Raw genomic sequence first — 12629 nt, forward strand, 5'->3', positions numbered from 1 at the left:
TCAGAGGCAAAATGATTCTGAAACATGCTGATGAAAGCAAAGAAAGGAACAGCACAGAAGCATTTTTCTCCACCTATTTTCACATGTGTTTTATAAGCAAAGGGCACATATTTAAGAAATTCCTCTGTTCAGACGATGAGGCTAGGATTGTAACAGTCATGTTGCACATGTGGCATTCTTAACTAGACTGCCACTAGGGAGCAGATCTGGAGACAGGAGATACCAAAGAGATTCAAAGCTAGATGTAATGTCGTATATGACATTCCAGAAATGTATTCAAGAGACCAGATTTAGTAGGCAGGGCCTGGAAGCTTTTTATTTCAGTGGAGTTGAGTAGGATATAAATGTATAGTTAGTGCTGTGTAGCTCCTTGATGTCAGCTGATGAGAATGGTTTGGGTAAGAGGCCAACTCTTGCTCTTCCATAGAAAGATAGAGTATTCCCAGATACTAAAAAATACCAGCACACATTCTTTTTCTGTTTTGAGATATATACTGTAAGGTTTTCAGAGATGCAATACACCTCAAGCTTCCATGAGCTTTCTGTAGGGTTTTTGTTTTGGGGTTTCTTGGTTGTACAAGGAATAGGAAAATTAATGTGAAATACCTTAAGATCTGTTTCCTCCTTTCTGTATCTGGTTCTTTTCAAAGTTTTCTTCTAATCCTGTAATATTTGCCTCATGCTTCTTTTTCATCTTGAAGAACTATATCTACTGGAAGAACTTACTTGCTAATATTCTCAATCACTATTTAAAAAATGCCCGACAGAATTCAAAACAATATGCTTCAACTAGGTACTAATGCGTTTATTTATGCATTCCTTTGTTCATTTCAAGCAAAATCTGATTTGGCCCTACATCTGTATGCCTCTTAAAGATAAATAGGGCATTATTAAAAAAAAAATAATAAATAAAAGCTGTTGTTTAGTCATAAGCTAAATGCAGCTTGGTGAATGTTACAACAGTTCTTATTTACACACAATTAAATCAAGGCGGTATTTGTGCTCTACAGTTTTAAGGGTTTTCTGACATTGTGGGTTAAATTAATTCTTTTAATTGTTTAGGTGAGATGAGAAACATTCAGCTTTTTGATTCAATTTTGCTGAATGACATTAACTTATTGTCTTTGATTGCTGTAGGTTCATTATTCGTGATAAACGCTTTCAGATATTTATACTGAGAGTGTGTTCTAAATAAATTTACCCAGCACTATGTTTTTATTCATCAGCAAAGTGCTAGTGACTAGCAGCTCATGATGTAGTCAATAGAACTATCTGAAAATCTACACATCTGTTTAATAGAGAAAGAGAGAACAAGGGCAGGAAGGAACAGGTTTTGGTTATCTAGAACTGGATATATTTAAACTAAAGGGTTGTTTAATAGCATCTCAGGCTTTGATTTATTTTACATTGAAGAGATTCTGTCCCACATCAAAGATGTCTGTTAAAGAAAAAAAAAAAAAAAAAGAAAAAAGAAAAAAAGATTATTTTCTTAAAAAAAAAAACAAAAAACCTTTGGAACAAATGATTTTCCATTTAGGAGCAGGTGACAGTAAGATATCTCCCAAGGGCAGAGTATTTAGACTTACACGGAACTAAACAACGCTGTTGTGATGAAAGCTGGACATTTCTTAGTGCTGCGATTTAATGAAAACATCAATGTTTTACTAAGTTTTGAAACCGACAATTTAACAGTTTTACAAGAACCGTTTAACATTTATCATCACTTTCTGCAAGTTACATTTAGACAAGGGAAATAGTTACATAAAACAAATAATTCTTGCATATAGTAAAAAAAATGCACAAACTCTTTAAAATGAATGTACATTCAAGAACGATGCCTCTTTGTAATAAACTCTCAGCAATAATAGGTTCCCATAAACAGGAAATGGTCTTATAAAATGAAGAACAGATTATTATCATCTCTGATGACAGAAACTACATCCTTTCTTTTTCTCTGACTGTGCTCAGTGCATAGTCCACGAGATTGAGCACTTGCATGGACCAAATAACAGGAAATTGGAAGGTCAGAACAGAACAGTGAAAATTACTGTAACACAATTGTTACAAAATTTCTGTGCGACTAGAGAACAGTAGGAAAAAGCTGAAGAGGCAGGAGATAGATGACGTAACCTGGGAAAGTGGGATTTTAAGTTTGGAAAATGAGAGTTTGAAGAGCCTGCAGCTTGCTAATGAGGAAAGAGGAAAGAAGGGAAAAGAGGCTGGAGATAGGCTTGAAAATAAATCAAATGAAGCTGAAAGCCTGGAAGGAATATTGCATCTGGAAAAGGCTGTAGAGGGAAAGGAAAGCACAGCAGAAAGACCACATAAGAGAATGAAGAGCCACTAGAGGCTATAAGAAAGGAGTCATTGAAATGCTGGATGAAAAATGTTAAAAGAGCAAACCTGGTAAAATAAGGATACGATGCTTCCTTGAATTAGGTAGCCAAAGCTGAATATGAGGCATATCCATTCAAGTGCTGAGGTATCAGTAATCGGAATATTGCAACATTTGTCATATAGATAATTTCTATTAATGACATGAGGCACATTGACAGGAGCGGTTGTCAGAAGACAAGTTCTAGGTGCTCAAGAAGACAGCTGGAAGAGAAATTTGGAGAGATACTACAATTCAGGATTCCTGAGTTGTCAAGAATGTAGAAAAGATGAAAGTGACAATACAAACTGATATTCCTGTTTGTCCTATAATGCCTAGAACAGGAAGATTCTACACTTTAGAACTATGTCTTACAAATCTTGCAGGTACTAAACAACATGAAAATTAATTAAAACAGAAACAGATTTAGGAACACATGCGAACTTTCAAATATGCCTTTAACTGACTATACAAACCACTGCTATAAGAGAAACTGCACATGTCCAGTTTGTAAAACACCATTTCCAGAAGTGAAGCTTGCTCTCACTGAAACACATTTAAATATTTTTGTTCAGATGATTAATTCATTTGCCTGTTCTAAACATCCATTATTTTAGATTATGCATCTATAAGAAAAATAAATTTACACAGAGGTTTATCACTATACCATTTCATAAGCACACAGAAAACTTAAACTGTTGGAAATGCACAACAGTGACTTATGCAACAAAAGCCTATTTATGAATAATGACTCTATATACAATATGCCTTGGGGATTGTTCCTGTTCTAATCAAATAGTTGTGCAAATTTGTTGGCCAGTAACTGATATTTACCTGCAATAGTTAGGTAAAAGAATGATACTATCAGGTAAAATATATTTCATATCTACTTTGGATGTTTTATTCACTCAGTAGCCAGCTTCCAAATGTTCCACAAAAAAACTAAGTTACATAGCTTAAATATTTGTCCGCAAATAACACTGGTTAAATAACTCTGCAACATCTGGTTTCCTTTTCTGTTTGCTATTTGAACGTTTTTTTTTTTTTTGAGTATAATTAAACCTTATAAAATGGGAATAAAGCAAGTTACTGTCTTCTGGAAACTAATGAAGTACATTACAACTACAGACAAAAGGACTGTACTTCATTCTGCACAGCAGAGTTAAGATGCCCACAAACAGAAAAAGAATTTATGTTCATATGAAAATGGTACTTGGAGCTCAGAGGTCTAGATTTGCTTAATGAATTTAGTAAAAGGAAGTAGTTAGAGTAACCACATAGCTGAAGTGGAAAATTTCAGAAGGACAGTTCGAAGAGATGGGAAATAAAAGCAGAGGGAGACATGACAAAACACTTTCCTTCTGTCTTAATTTTCCATGTTGAGGTCTCTGTGCAACACAGGCTGAATTTTTGGGCTGATACAGGTAATCGAAGTGGGGAAAAAAAATCCAGTGCGTGAAAGGTGCTTCTATGGGAGCTGTGGTAGCATAGACAAGTATTTGCATTTTAATTATAGTATTAATCTAAGAATAAAGAAAGGTTTTGTTCTCCCTGTATCTGTCAGTGTGCACAGGAGAACAAAGTCACACTCTTGAAAAATCATCTTTGAATTTAGGATTCATTACTGTACCACTTGAACCAGCAGAGCTTGAAAGGGTAGCTCCAGACCAAGTTGTTTAAAAAACTACACCAAAAAACTAACATATCCCAATCTTTCTTTTATAAATCAAGAAAACTTTTGCCATTGATTTCCATGATCATTGGTTTAACATAGAAAAGCCAACAATAGCCACTGAATCTTGTTGAAAATACTGTTCTATTCTCCTGTTCTGACAAGAATGGAGATTAAATCTTTGTATGTTCTTTCACATCTTCTTTTTCTATTTGATAGAAAAACAAAAGAAAAATGAGAAGCAATACTAAACTTAGCTAAAGCAGTCTTTACTGCTTTACTGGTCCAGCTCAGGTACTTGGTCTACACATAAAAATCCATTAAAACAAAGGGTGGACTCTTGCCTCCCCTTTAAAATTAATTCTTCATCAAATTCATCAAAGGAGATTCGTATTGATCAGTTAATTATGTCTCTGTAATGCATAATAAAATATTATCTGCTTTCCATTTGTGTTTTGAGGTTTGGTCTGAATTTGCCTTGTAAACATGAAGTGCTATATTTGTAACTGTCTGTGTTTATAAAAGACACCTTTTATAATCAAAGCTTATTTTACATTTCAACAATATATTACCCAGAAAGGGATCAAGACTTTCCTGAAGGGGCTGGGCCAACCCATAAGCTGCACAAGCTACAGTTTGAACCACAGACTTCAAAATATAACAAAGAGCTTGTCTTCAAGAAAGCTTCAGCAGGACGGTGCCTCAGGATGTAACCATCAGTATCCCTCAGCATTTCAGACTGTACAATATATATGGAAGAAGAGTGAGAAATTTAAATAAGAGAGTCACACTGTCATAACATTTTAAAGCACAAATGTCCACTATTCATTTTATTCAGTTTAATAAAACTTTATTTTTACAACTTTCTTAATTGTATCTTAAGAATAGGATCTAGACCTCCTGCATATCCAGACATGTATTGAACTTTACTTGCATGGATCAAATTAAAACCATGAATTTGCATGACCAGTTTGGACTGGCAATAAAGTAAAAATTAATTAAGTACTCTAGGTATGCCACACTACACCACTTCCAAAAATCTGTTTGCTAAAGGAAATCTTCCTGGAGAAAATGTCAGTTGTTTACTTTTCAATATGTTTCATATTTCTGCATTTTTCTGCATCAATTTGTTATGGAACTATCTTTCAGATTATCCCTGCTTTTATTTTGTTTGGTGTTTGTTTTTAAGTAGAGTCATAAATGTATTTCCATTTCATGCTATTCCTAGTTAGGAATAAAATGACGGTACTTCCAAGAAAGAAAATTACCAGGGAATCTGTTCTGCATTTGTAGGCAGGAGTGAGGCACTTTGAATGGTGAAGAATTAAATTAGCCCCAGATATAGAGGCTGAATACTAGCCATGTGTTTTTGAAGTGAGTATCTGCAAACTCTTTCCTATAGATCCTTTATAGTGTGAACTTTATACATATAGATATAACAATCTAGGTATAATCTGGTAAAAAGTTTGCTGCCCTACAGCAAACATAAGTCTATCCAATTTTCAAGCAAAACATTTTTTTTTTCTTTTCCAAAGGTCTTTGAATAAAATATTTTTACCTTCCCCCACAGCCACCAGTTTAGAATGAAAATATATTCCATGTTTAAGATTTTATATTTACTTAGTTTAAATATTTATGGGTGAGATGTATATACAACATTGAATAAAACAGAAACCAGATTCATTCCTTAATGAGTGAGAAAGTATAGACTTCATATGGGGCAAAAAGTAGTGTTAGAAATTGTCACTACTTCTTTAAAGTCAGCAGCCACAAGAAATTTTAAGTCTTCTCAACTACTGTACAGAATAACAAAACCAAAAGAAAGTGTTATTAGTTTTTCTTCTATATTATCAGATTTTTATGACTAAGGTTAGAATGTTCAGAAATGTGTTTAAATTTATTCAGCTGTTCTCATAGTTTCATATTTCACTGGGCTGCTACACTGCATTATGTTCCCATATGACTGGATTAAAGCTATCTAACAGGCTGGTTGAGTTATTAGTCCAGCATATGAACACTTCTTCAGAACCTTCTTCATCAAGTATTGACAAGCTGCAAAAGTCATATTGGAATATTTTTTATTTTCAAAACAGGACATCAATGGTATTTGTCAGATCAACACTTCTAAAGACTGCTCTTCCTCCCAAGACACTGATAAACTAAAAATGGTGTTAAACCCCGTTGTAGAGGGATTGAACAGCCCAAGGGAAAGGTAACAGGATACAGAGACTTTAACCTTTAGGTCATCAATTTAAATTCAGCTCAAGTTGATCATGACCAACATTCCCACATGATGAATGTCTGTTAGCCTGTGTAAAGAAATAGACACAATAAATATTGGTGGACACATTACCAAGGTAACTGATCCCTTTTGGTAATCTCAGAAGAATACCTACACACTGACAGGGAACAAAACAAACCTGATTCCTGTAGTTGCATGGAATCCATCATCAACTGCATATTCCAAAACAACACCCCAACCAAAACCAAATTATTTAGGACATATTTTGGATTTTTTTTTTTTTTTTCAGTTGGTGCACATTTCAACTAGAAGCATCTTCAACAGTGATCGTCACTGAGTTCACCTTGTCATAATAAAGTATAAGGTGCAAAAACAGAGATAGGAAACTACATTGAAAAATGCCATTAAATTAATTGCTGTTATATCCCAGGTACTACTTCTGGGCAGATTTGGTTGAACTGTTAAAAGTATGGATATAGGAAAAACAGAGAAAAACCTGAGACAGCTGACAGGAATAACCAGAGGCATGGAAAGCCAGCTCTGTATGGAACCTGAGATTGAGATTTAGTTTACAGTCCAGATTAATAAATGCTGCCTGGTATGAATATATAAAATAATTATTATTTCAGGCATTTCTTTAGAGCCTGGGGGTTATGAATAAAGCTAGGCACAAAGGGTCTTTCCTAGCCTATAAGAATTCTGGAGATTTCAGAAAGGTCTTGTTAGTATTAGGACAAATCCTTTCAGTATTTCCACAAAAGCATAGATACCCAACCTATTACAGACAATAGTCCAGTGGTAATGACAGTTGCCTTGGATGCATTAGATATTCAACTAGGTTTAAGTCTCTATTCATCTGGATTCAGAAAAGGAAATTGAACCAAAGTCGCCTGTCTTAAAGGATAATGCCCTAACTATTAGGCCCTGGGCATTGTAATGCAGATTTCTCTCAAGGTTTCTTGTTGAGCAGTTGCATTTAAAAAAAAAATAGTTATTTGCTATTTGAAATTAAAGCTTCCTAAAGGAAGTTTCTTTAATTTACCTCTTATATGTGAGAGGTTTCAGGTTTGATAAAACAGTAATTTCTATCAAAAATTCTGTTAATTTGAAAAATTCCTTAGCAGCTTCAGTATTTTCAAGAGCAAAGGCAAATAAGTTTCTGACATTTGTAAAGGGTCTTTTTTTTTCCTTTGTGGCAACACTAAAGAGGGGACAGTGAAACCAGGACATTCAATCTTTTCCTGTTCAAGATAGCAGGTGATATAAGACTGGGGAATCATTGCTACTAATCATCTATCAACAAACCTCTCATAAAATAAAAATAACAAAATACCCAATAAAATGAAAACAGTTTTCATTTGAAATTGATCAATAATACAATTTGAAATTGTATTTTTTTTTTATTGCTAACTGATAATGTAGTTGACAATTTTTATACCTAAGAGGATAAGGCCTTTAATCAGAGCTTTAACTAACATATGAGTCATCTTTACTGTGATTTCTTTTTACCCTTCCTATCCATAATCTTGAAAATTAAATACTAATTTTCATGTGATTTGAACCACGACTCTGTTCTTCATTTCTATAGCTCATCTTACATTTGCCTATTACCTGACTCTATCAAGATGCTTACTGATCACAACTTTTAATTATTATAACTGCCTTATGCAGGGCTTCCCAAATTACACCAATTCAAATCAACTAGAATCATGTAATATAGTTTATCCATAGTTATACAAAATTTATTACTTCCGGAAGACCTCTACTCACCTCCAAAATATACCACTCTATCATCTCATAGCTTTTAAAAATTTTTCTTTCTATAGAAATGTTTCTGCTTCTTCTGCTCTCCTACTCAATTTTCTGATTCCAGTTTTCTTTAGTCCTCTCTATCCTTCTCTGTCATTTGATGGGTCATCACAGTGTTTTTTTAGTTATTTATCCCAAATTCGTAACACCAATATCTAAGCACCCCCTTTAACTTTACTGTCAGTCCTCCAAACCAATCAAATCAACACTGTGCCAAAGAGGTAAGCAATTCCCTACGCTGGTAGGTCCCCACGCACACAAAATCATGACTATGATGTTGACTTACAATATTTATCAATTAACTTCTGCTCACTGTGAAAGAAGAGATAGCATTAAACTGTGCAAATGGTAGCCCTTCTAAAGACAGATTCTGAGACAGTGCAAGTCCTGTGTGTGGAAACATAAATGCTGCCAAATGAACTTCACATAAATCTACTCAGTCAATAATCAGGATAGGGATTGCATCCTTCTTACTTCTGCTGAGTGTTATCCTACTATATAAAAAGCTTCACTGCAATGAAAATAGACACTAGTGAGGCAGAAACAGACTTGTCTTTAAAACCAACAGCCTGTCATGAATGTAAGTTTCTATTCTCTCCTCCACCACCCCCAATTTACCATATTACAAAGCAGCAATAGTTCACATTTGGATGCCAAACTAGGTGATATATCCATTGCCAGAAAAGTAATGTGTTATTAATCACATTATTCCTCCAGTGTTTTAAACAGGTAAAAACAATAATAAAAGAACTGCCAAGGAAATCCACAGTTCTAATTTTATACTGTCTGTAGCTCTTCAGACTAAAAATAATTCACAGATGTCATTTTCAAAATTAACGTTTCTATTAAAAAGAAAACAAAACTCATCCTAGTTGATCTTAGATATTGACTTACTCACCAGAATAATTCCACCAAGGCAGATAAATGCATTTGCACAAATAAGGACCTGCACTGCAGGACTTAATAAAAATATACATATTGAAAAAGATAAAATGATAGCATAGGAATTAAGTCAGAAATTTTGACAAACATTTGTTTTATGACCCCAATGCAGTTAATTTAGTTGAGTATTCCTGAGTTCAGTTCTAATACATACTGCTCTACAGAACTGCCTGAAAAGCATTAACACATCTAAAGCAATTTCACTTTTTAGAGCTTCAAGACACACTGTGTTTGCCTATGGTTCACAACTGCCAATGCAGTTTTGAACCACAAATTCTTCCTATCATCTTGCTTAATTATAACACATTCTTCTAAAGTTAACTTATGTTTGAAAACCAAGTTCATAAAATCCCTCAGTTCTACATTCAAAGGAAGTGTTAAATTAAAATAAACTAAGTACGGGCCTAAAAAAACGGGAATTTAAAATGGGACATGAGGAGAATTTAGGCACCTCCAGCCAAAATAAGGACCCTCAAGGCCCCTGTCTCATCCTGGAGATGTCTATTCTCTGAAGACAATACAGTCTTTGATGGTAAGATAGGTCATCTGCATAGCCAGAGTTTACCTACCTGGTCAGGACTGAAAATCTCACTGCACATCTTATGTCTAAGCCTGACTGGGATCTAGAAATGAAGCCCACCCCTGCATAGGTGATCTGAGGAGTTTGATCCAACAGGTGTTCTCAAAGACTGCTAAGCCAGCGTAATAAACACCAACCAGGTGGGTTTCCTACAAAATTCTTCAGGTACTACTTCTCTCTAAAATGGTACATGAATAGCAGACATTCCTAGCCTAGCAGCAGGACTACTCATCCCAGAAACAAAATCCCCAGGTTCAACTCCTTCTTCAGTCTAGGACTCAAAGCAATGTCTTTTAGCAGAATGTTCTGACCAACAGGCTACAGGCTGCATTAAATGATGGGACAAGGATAGGGATATATTGAAGCACTCCTGTTGAAGACATATCATTGTACAGAAAATAATTCAAGGTTCATTGGGCCAGAGAAAGAACACAAGAGGGAGCAAGAGTCTGTAGCCTAGTGATTTGGGCACTCAGCTGGGAAAAGGAGTTCTGGGTTCCTGGCCTTTGCTCCATAGAAGGTTCACACAGTTTATTGAACAGACTTTCCATAGTGTAAGCCCTAGGTTGAATCTGGCTACATTTTCCTTCTTGATCCAAGTCTATAAATTTTGTGTAATCACATTCATCAGTTTGAATTTTTCAAACATCAACATGTCTTTTGTATGATTTTAATGCTAAATTTTAAATAGAGAACATCAATAACAGAAGTGTGACAAAAACCTAAAGCTTATTTTGTATCAATTTTGCTTTGTCAGTATATAAAATACAAGAACTTACTTGAGGGCAAGTTAAAAATAACATTAAAATACAAATACATTTATTTACCCATGTCAATAATGTTGCTTTGAATTGCTAAATTGGAATTTACTTTTTCATCTCAACTTTCTCAGGATGTGGTAAGATTTTTGAGAAGTTATAACAATAGCAATAGACTTCCAATATCTTAATTCTGCTTAGTTTCAGTTTCTGATTCTTACTTAATAGTATTTTAATTTGCTGGCTCTCATTCACTGGTACAACAGTGCAATGTCATGCAGGAGACTGTTTAAATCGAAGCAAGTTTACCCTGAAATTCCCACTCCAACAATTTCATGGACATATTTCTGTTTTTGCTAAACATTCTTTTCATAATAGCTTCATTTTGGGCCTAAGTCTACGTAACAGAGTCCCTTTAAATAATATTCCATGCCTCGAAACATATTACAAAAACTTGTATCAAGGCAAGTTATGCAACAGCTCTCTATGGTTTTAGCATATTTATTCTGTCACGCCATATGTGAGACTGCAGCCTCCACAACAAAACCTTTACACACTGAAGTCATTATCTCTGTGAAGTCTGCAACTGGCATTTAAAACTTATTGATGGCCTGGGTATTGGTGGCTCAGTAGGCAGCACTCTTGCCGGAGGCCCAGGAGGTCAGAGGTTCGCATTCTGCTCAAAGAACAAGTTGGACATATTCCAGGATTGTGTGTGGGCTGTGCTAGTCTCCTAAAGGGGCAGTCCTTAGGACAGTAAGCGAAACCTTTTCTGTTTTGTGGATATCAAAGTTCTCTTGGAAATGGAAGAGGAAGAGTAAGAAATAAGTTTAACTTGCCTGAAGCAAATGAATGAAAATGAGCATACTTGCTGGGGACCTGGGTTTAGTTGCGTGTGCTAAATACAGAATGTTACAACTACAGTACACTGAATAGTCTTAAACAAGCTGCTTTGGTCTTCATGGTCAGCACACGTTCAAGTGACAGGTACAGTCTGCCAGGCATGCTCAGTATTAGCTAACCTCCTTAATAGCAGAATGACTTTGGATTAAATTTCACACCATGGAACTATGAAAAATGCATGTGTAGTTTTGGCAAGTGAGGAGTCTAAACAAAAATCCATGAAACTTCAGAGCATACTACATAATTACTGAAAGAAATCTTCAGCTAAATATCCAAGTCAATACTAGCAACATATATAGAGAATAATATAAATGGAGATTCAACCTGCTCTGGTGTTAAACTTTGATACTTGAATATCCCAGATGTCTCCCTCCTCCTCTTCTTCTTTATAGACAGGTAAAGATGGATCTCTTGAAGGAACTGGGGATCACACTCTAGGCAAAGGTTGGACAGGTGATCAATGTACAGCATGAGATTTTGCCGTGGCTATGTGCCTCCAACAGTGACTGGATCATCTGGTTTAGAAAAACAATTCAAAATTGTAATATTTTCTAAAGAACTTATTTAGGGAAAAATTAGAAAAAGGGAGAACAAATAATTTTTATAACATGGAATGGATCACAAAACTTCTTCCCATAATTATATAGTTCATTTAAAAAAATCAATTTATTTCTACATTTAGTTCATTAATCTTTCAATTTCTTAAAAGTCACACTTTAGAGGATTGCATCCCATTTCTACTGACAGAATGAGTTCAGTAGTTACTGATGAGATATAAAGTTATTCTTATAAGTTTCAATTTCTTTTTTTGGTGTCTAACACAACCATACAAAGTGCAAGACCAGGCCTGGCCCTTTACTTAAACTGGCTTTGGAACAAGCTACTATTTATTAGCCAAATGGGATTCTACTCTGTAGTGCACTTCAGGAAGTATTCACATAGGTTAATGTTTGTTAATGAAGATTCATCTCCCCACATTCCCTTCATTGTCAATAGACTGAAAGAGCATTTTCTAAAGGACCATTCAGAGAACCTGAAGTGACACTTTTTCTTCTAGCATTTAGGAACACCATCGTTTATCTACTTAAGTTGTAAATAGTGCTGTATTGCCTTTTTTTTTTTTTTACCATCACAGAAAAACAAATGCCCTCCTTCACAGAAATATCCATTAGTATAATGGACCTTTAGGTTTAAGTTTGGTGAAATCAACCTGTATTTAAGCAACAGAGATCATGAATTACAAGCATCATGACATCTTTAGGCTATCACACAATTAATGTGTAAGCAATGAGTTTCTTCAACAAAACACGTTAAAGACAGCATTATTTCTAGTTTAGAAACAGAGGAAC

General features: G+C 34.9%; 1 protein-coding gene across 16 annotated transcripts in view; it reads right to left on the bottom strand.

Moving 5' to 3' along the window:
- Nucleotides 1-12629, bottom strand: part of ERC2 (ELKS/RAB6-interacting/CAST family member 2) — a 559477-nt gene that overhangs the window by 50437 nt on the left and 496411 nt on the right. For 14 of the 16 annotated variants that reach the window (XR_004405890.2, XR_004405889.2, XR_004405898.2 and 11 more), the window contains one exon: nucleotides 11605-11795. The exons of 1 other annotated variant lie outside the window; for it this stretch is intronic. The gene's annotated coding sequence lies outside the window, so the exon portion shown is untranslated. Of the gene's footprint in view, nucleotides 1-11604; nucleotides 11796-12629 lie in introns of those variants that run through there. One more of the 16 variants, XM_032984315.2, reaches the window with a different exon arrangement.

The sequence above is a fragment of the Tyto alba genome, unplaced genomic scaffold, assembly GCF_018691265.1.
Source record: "Tyto alba isolate M040663 unplaced genomic scaffold, T.alba_DEE_v4.0 Super-Scaffold_3, whole genome shotgun sequence".
NCBI classification, from domain to species: Eukaryota; Metazoa; Chordata; class Aves; order Strigiformes; family Tytonidae; genus Tyto; species Tyto alba.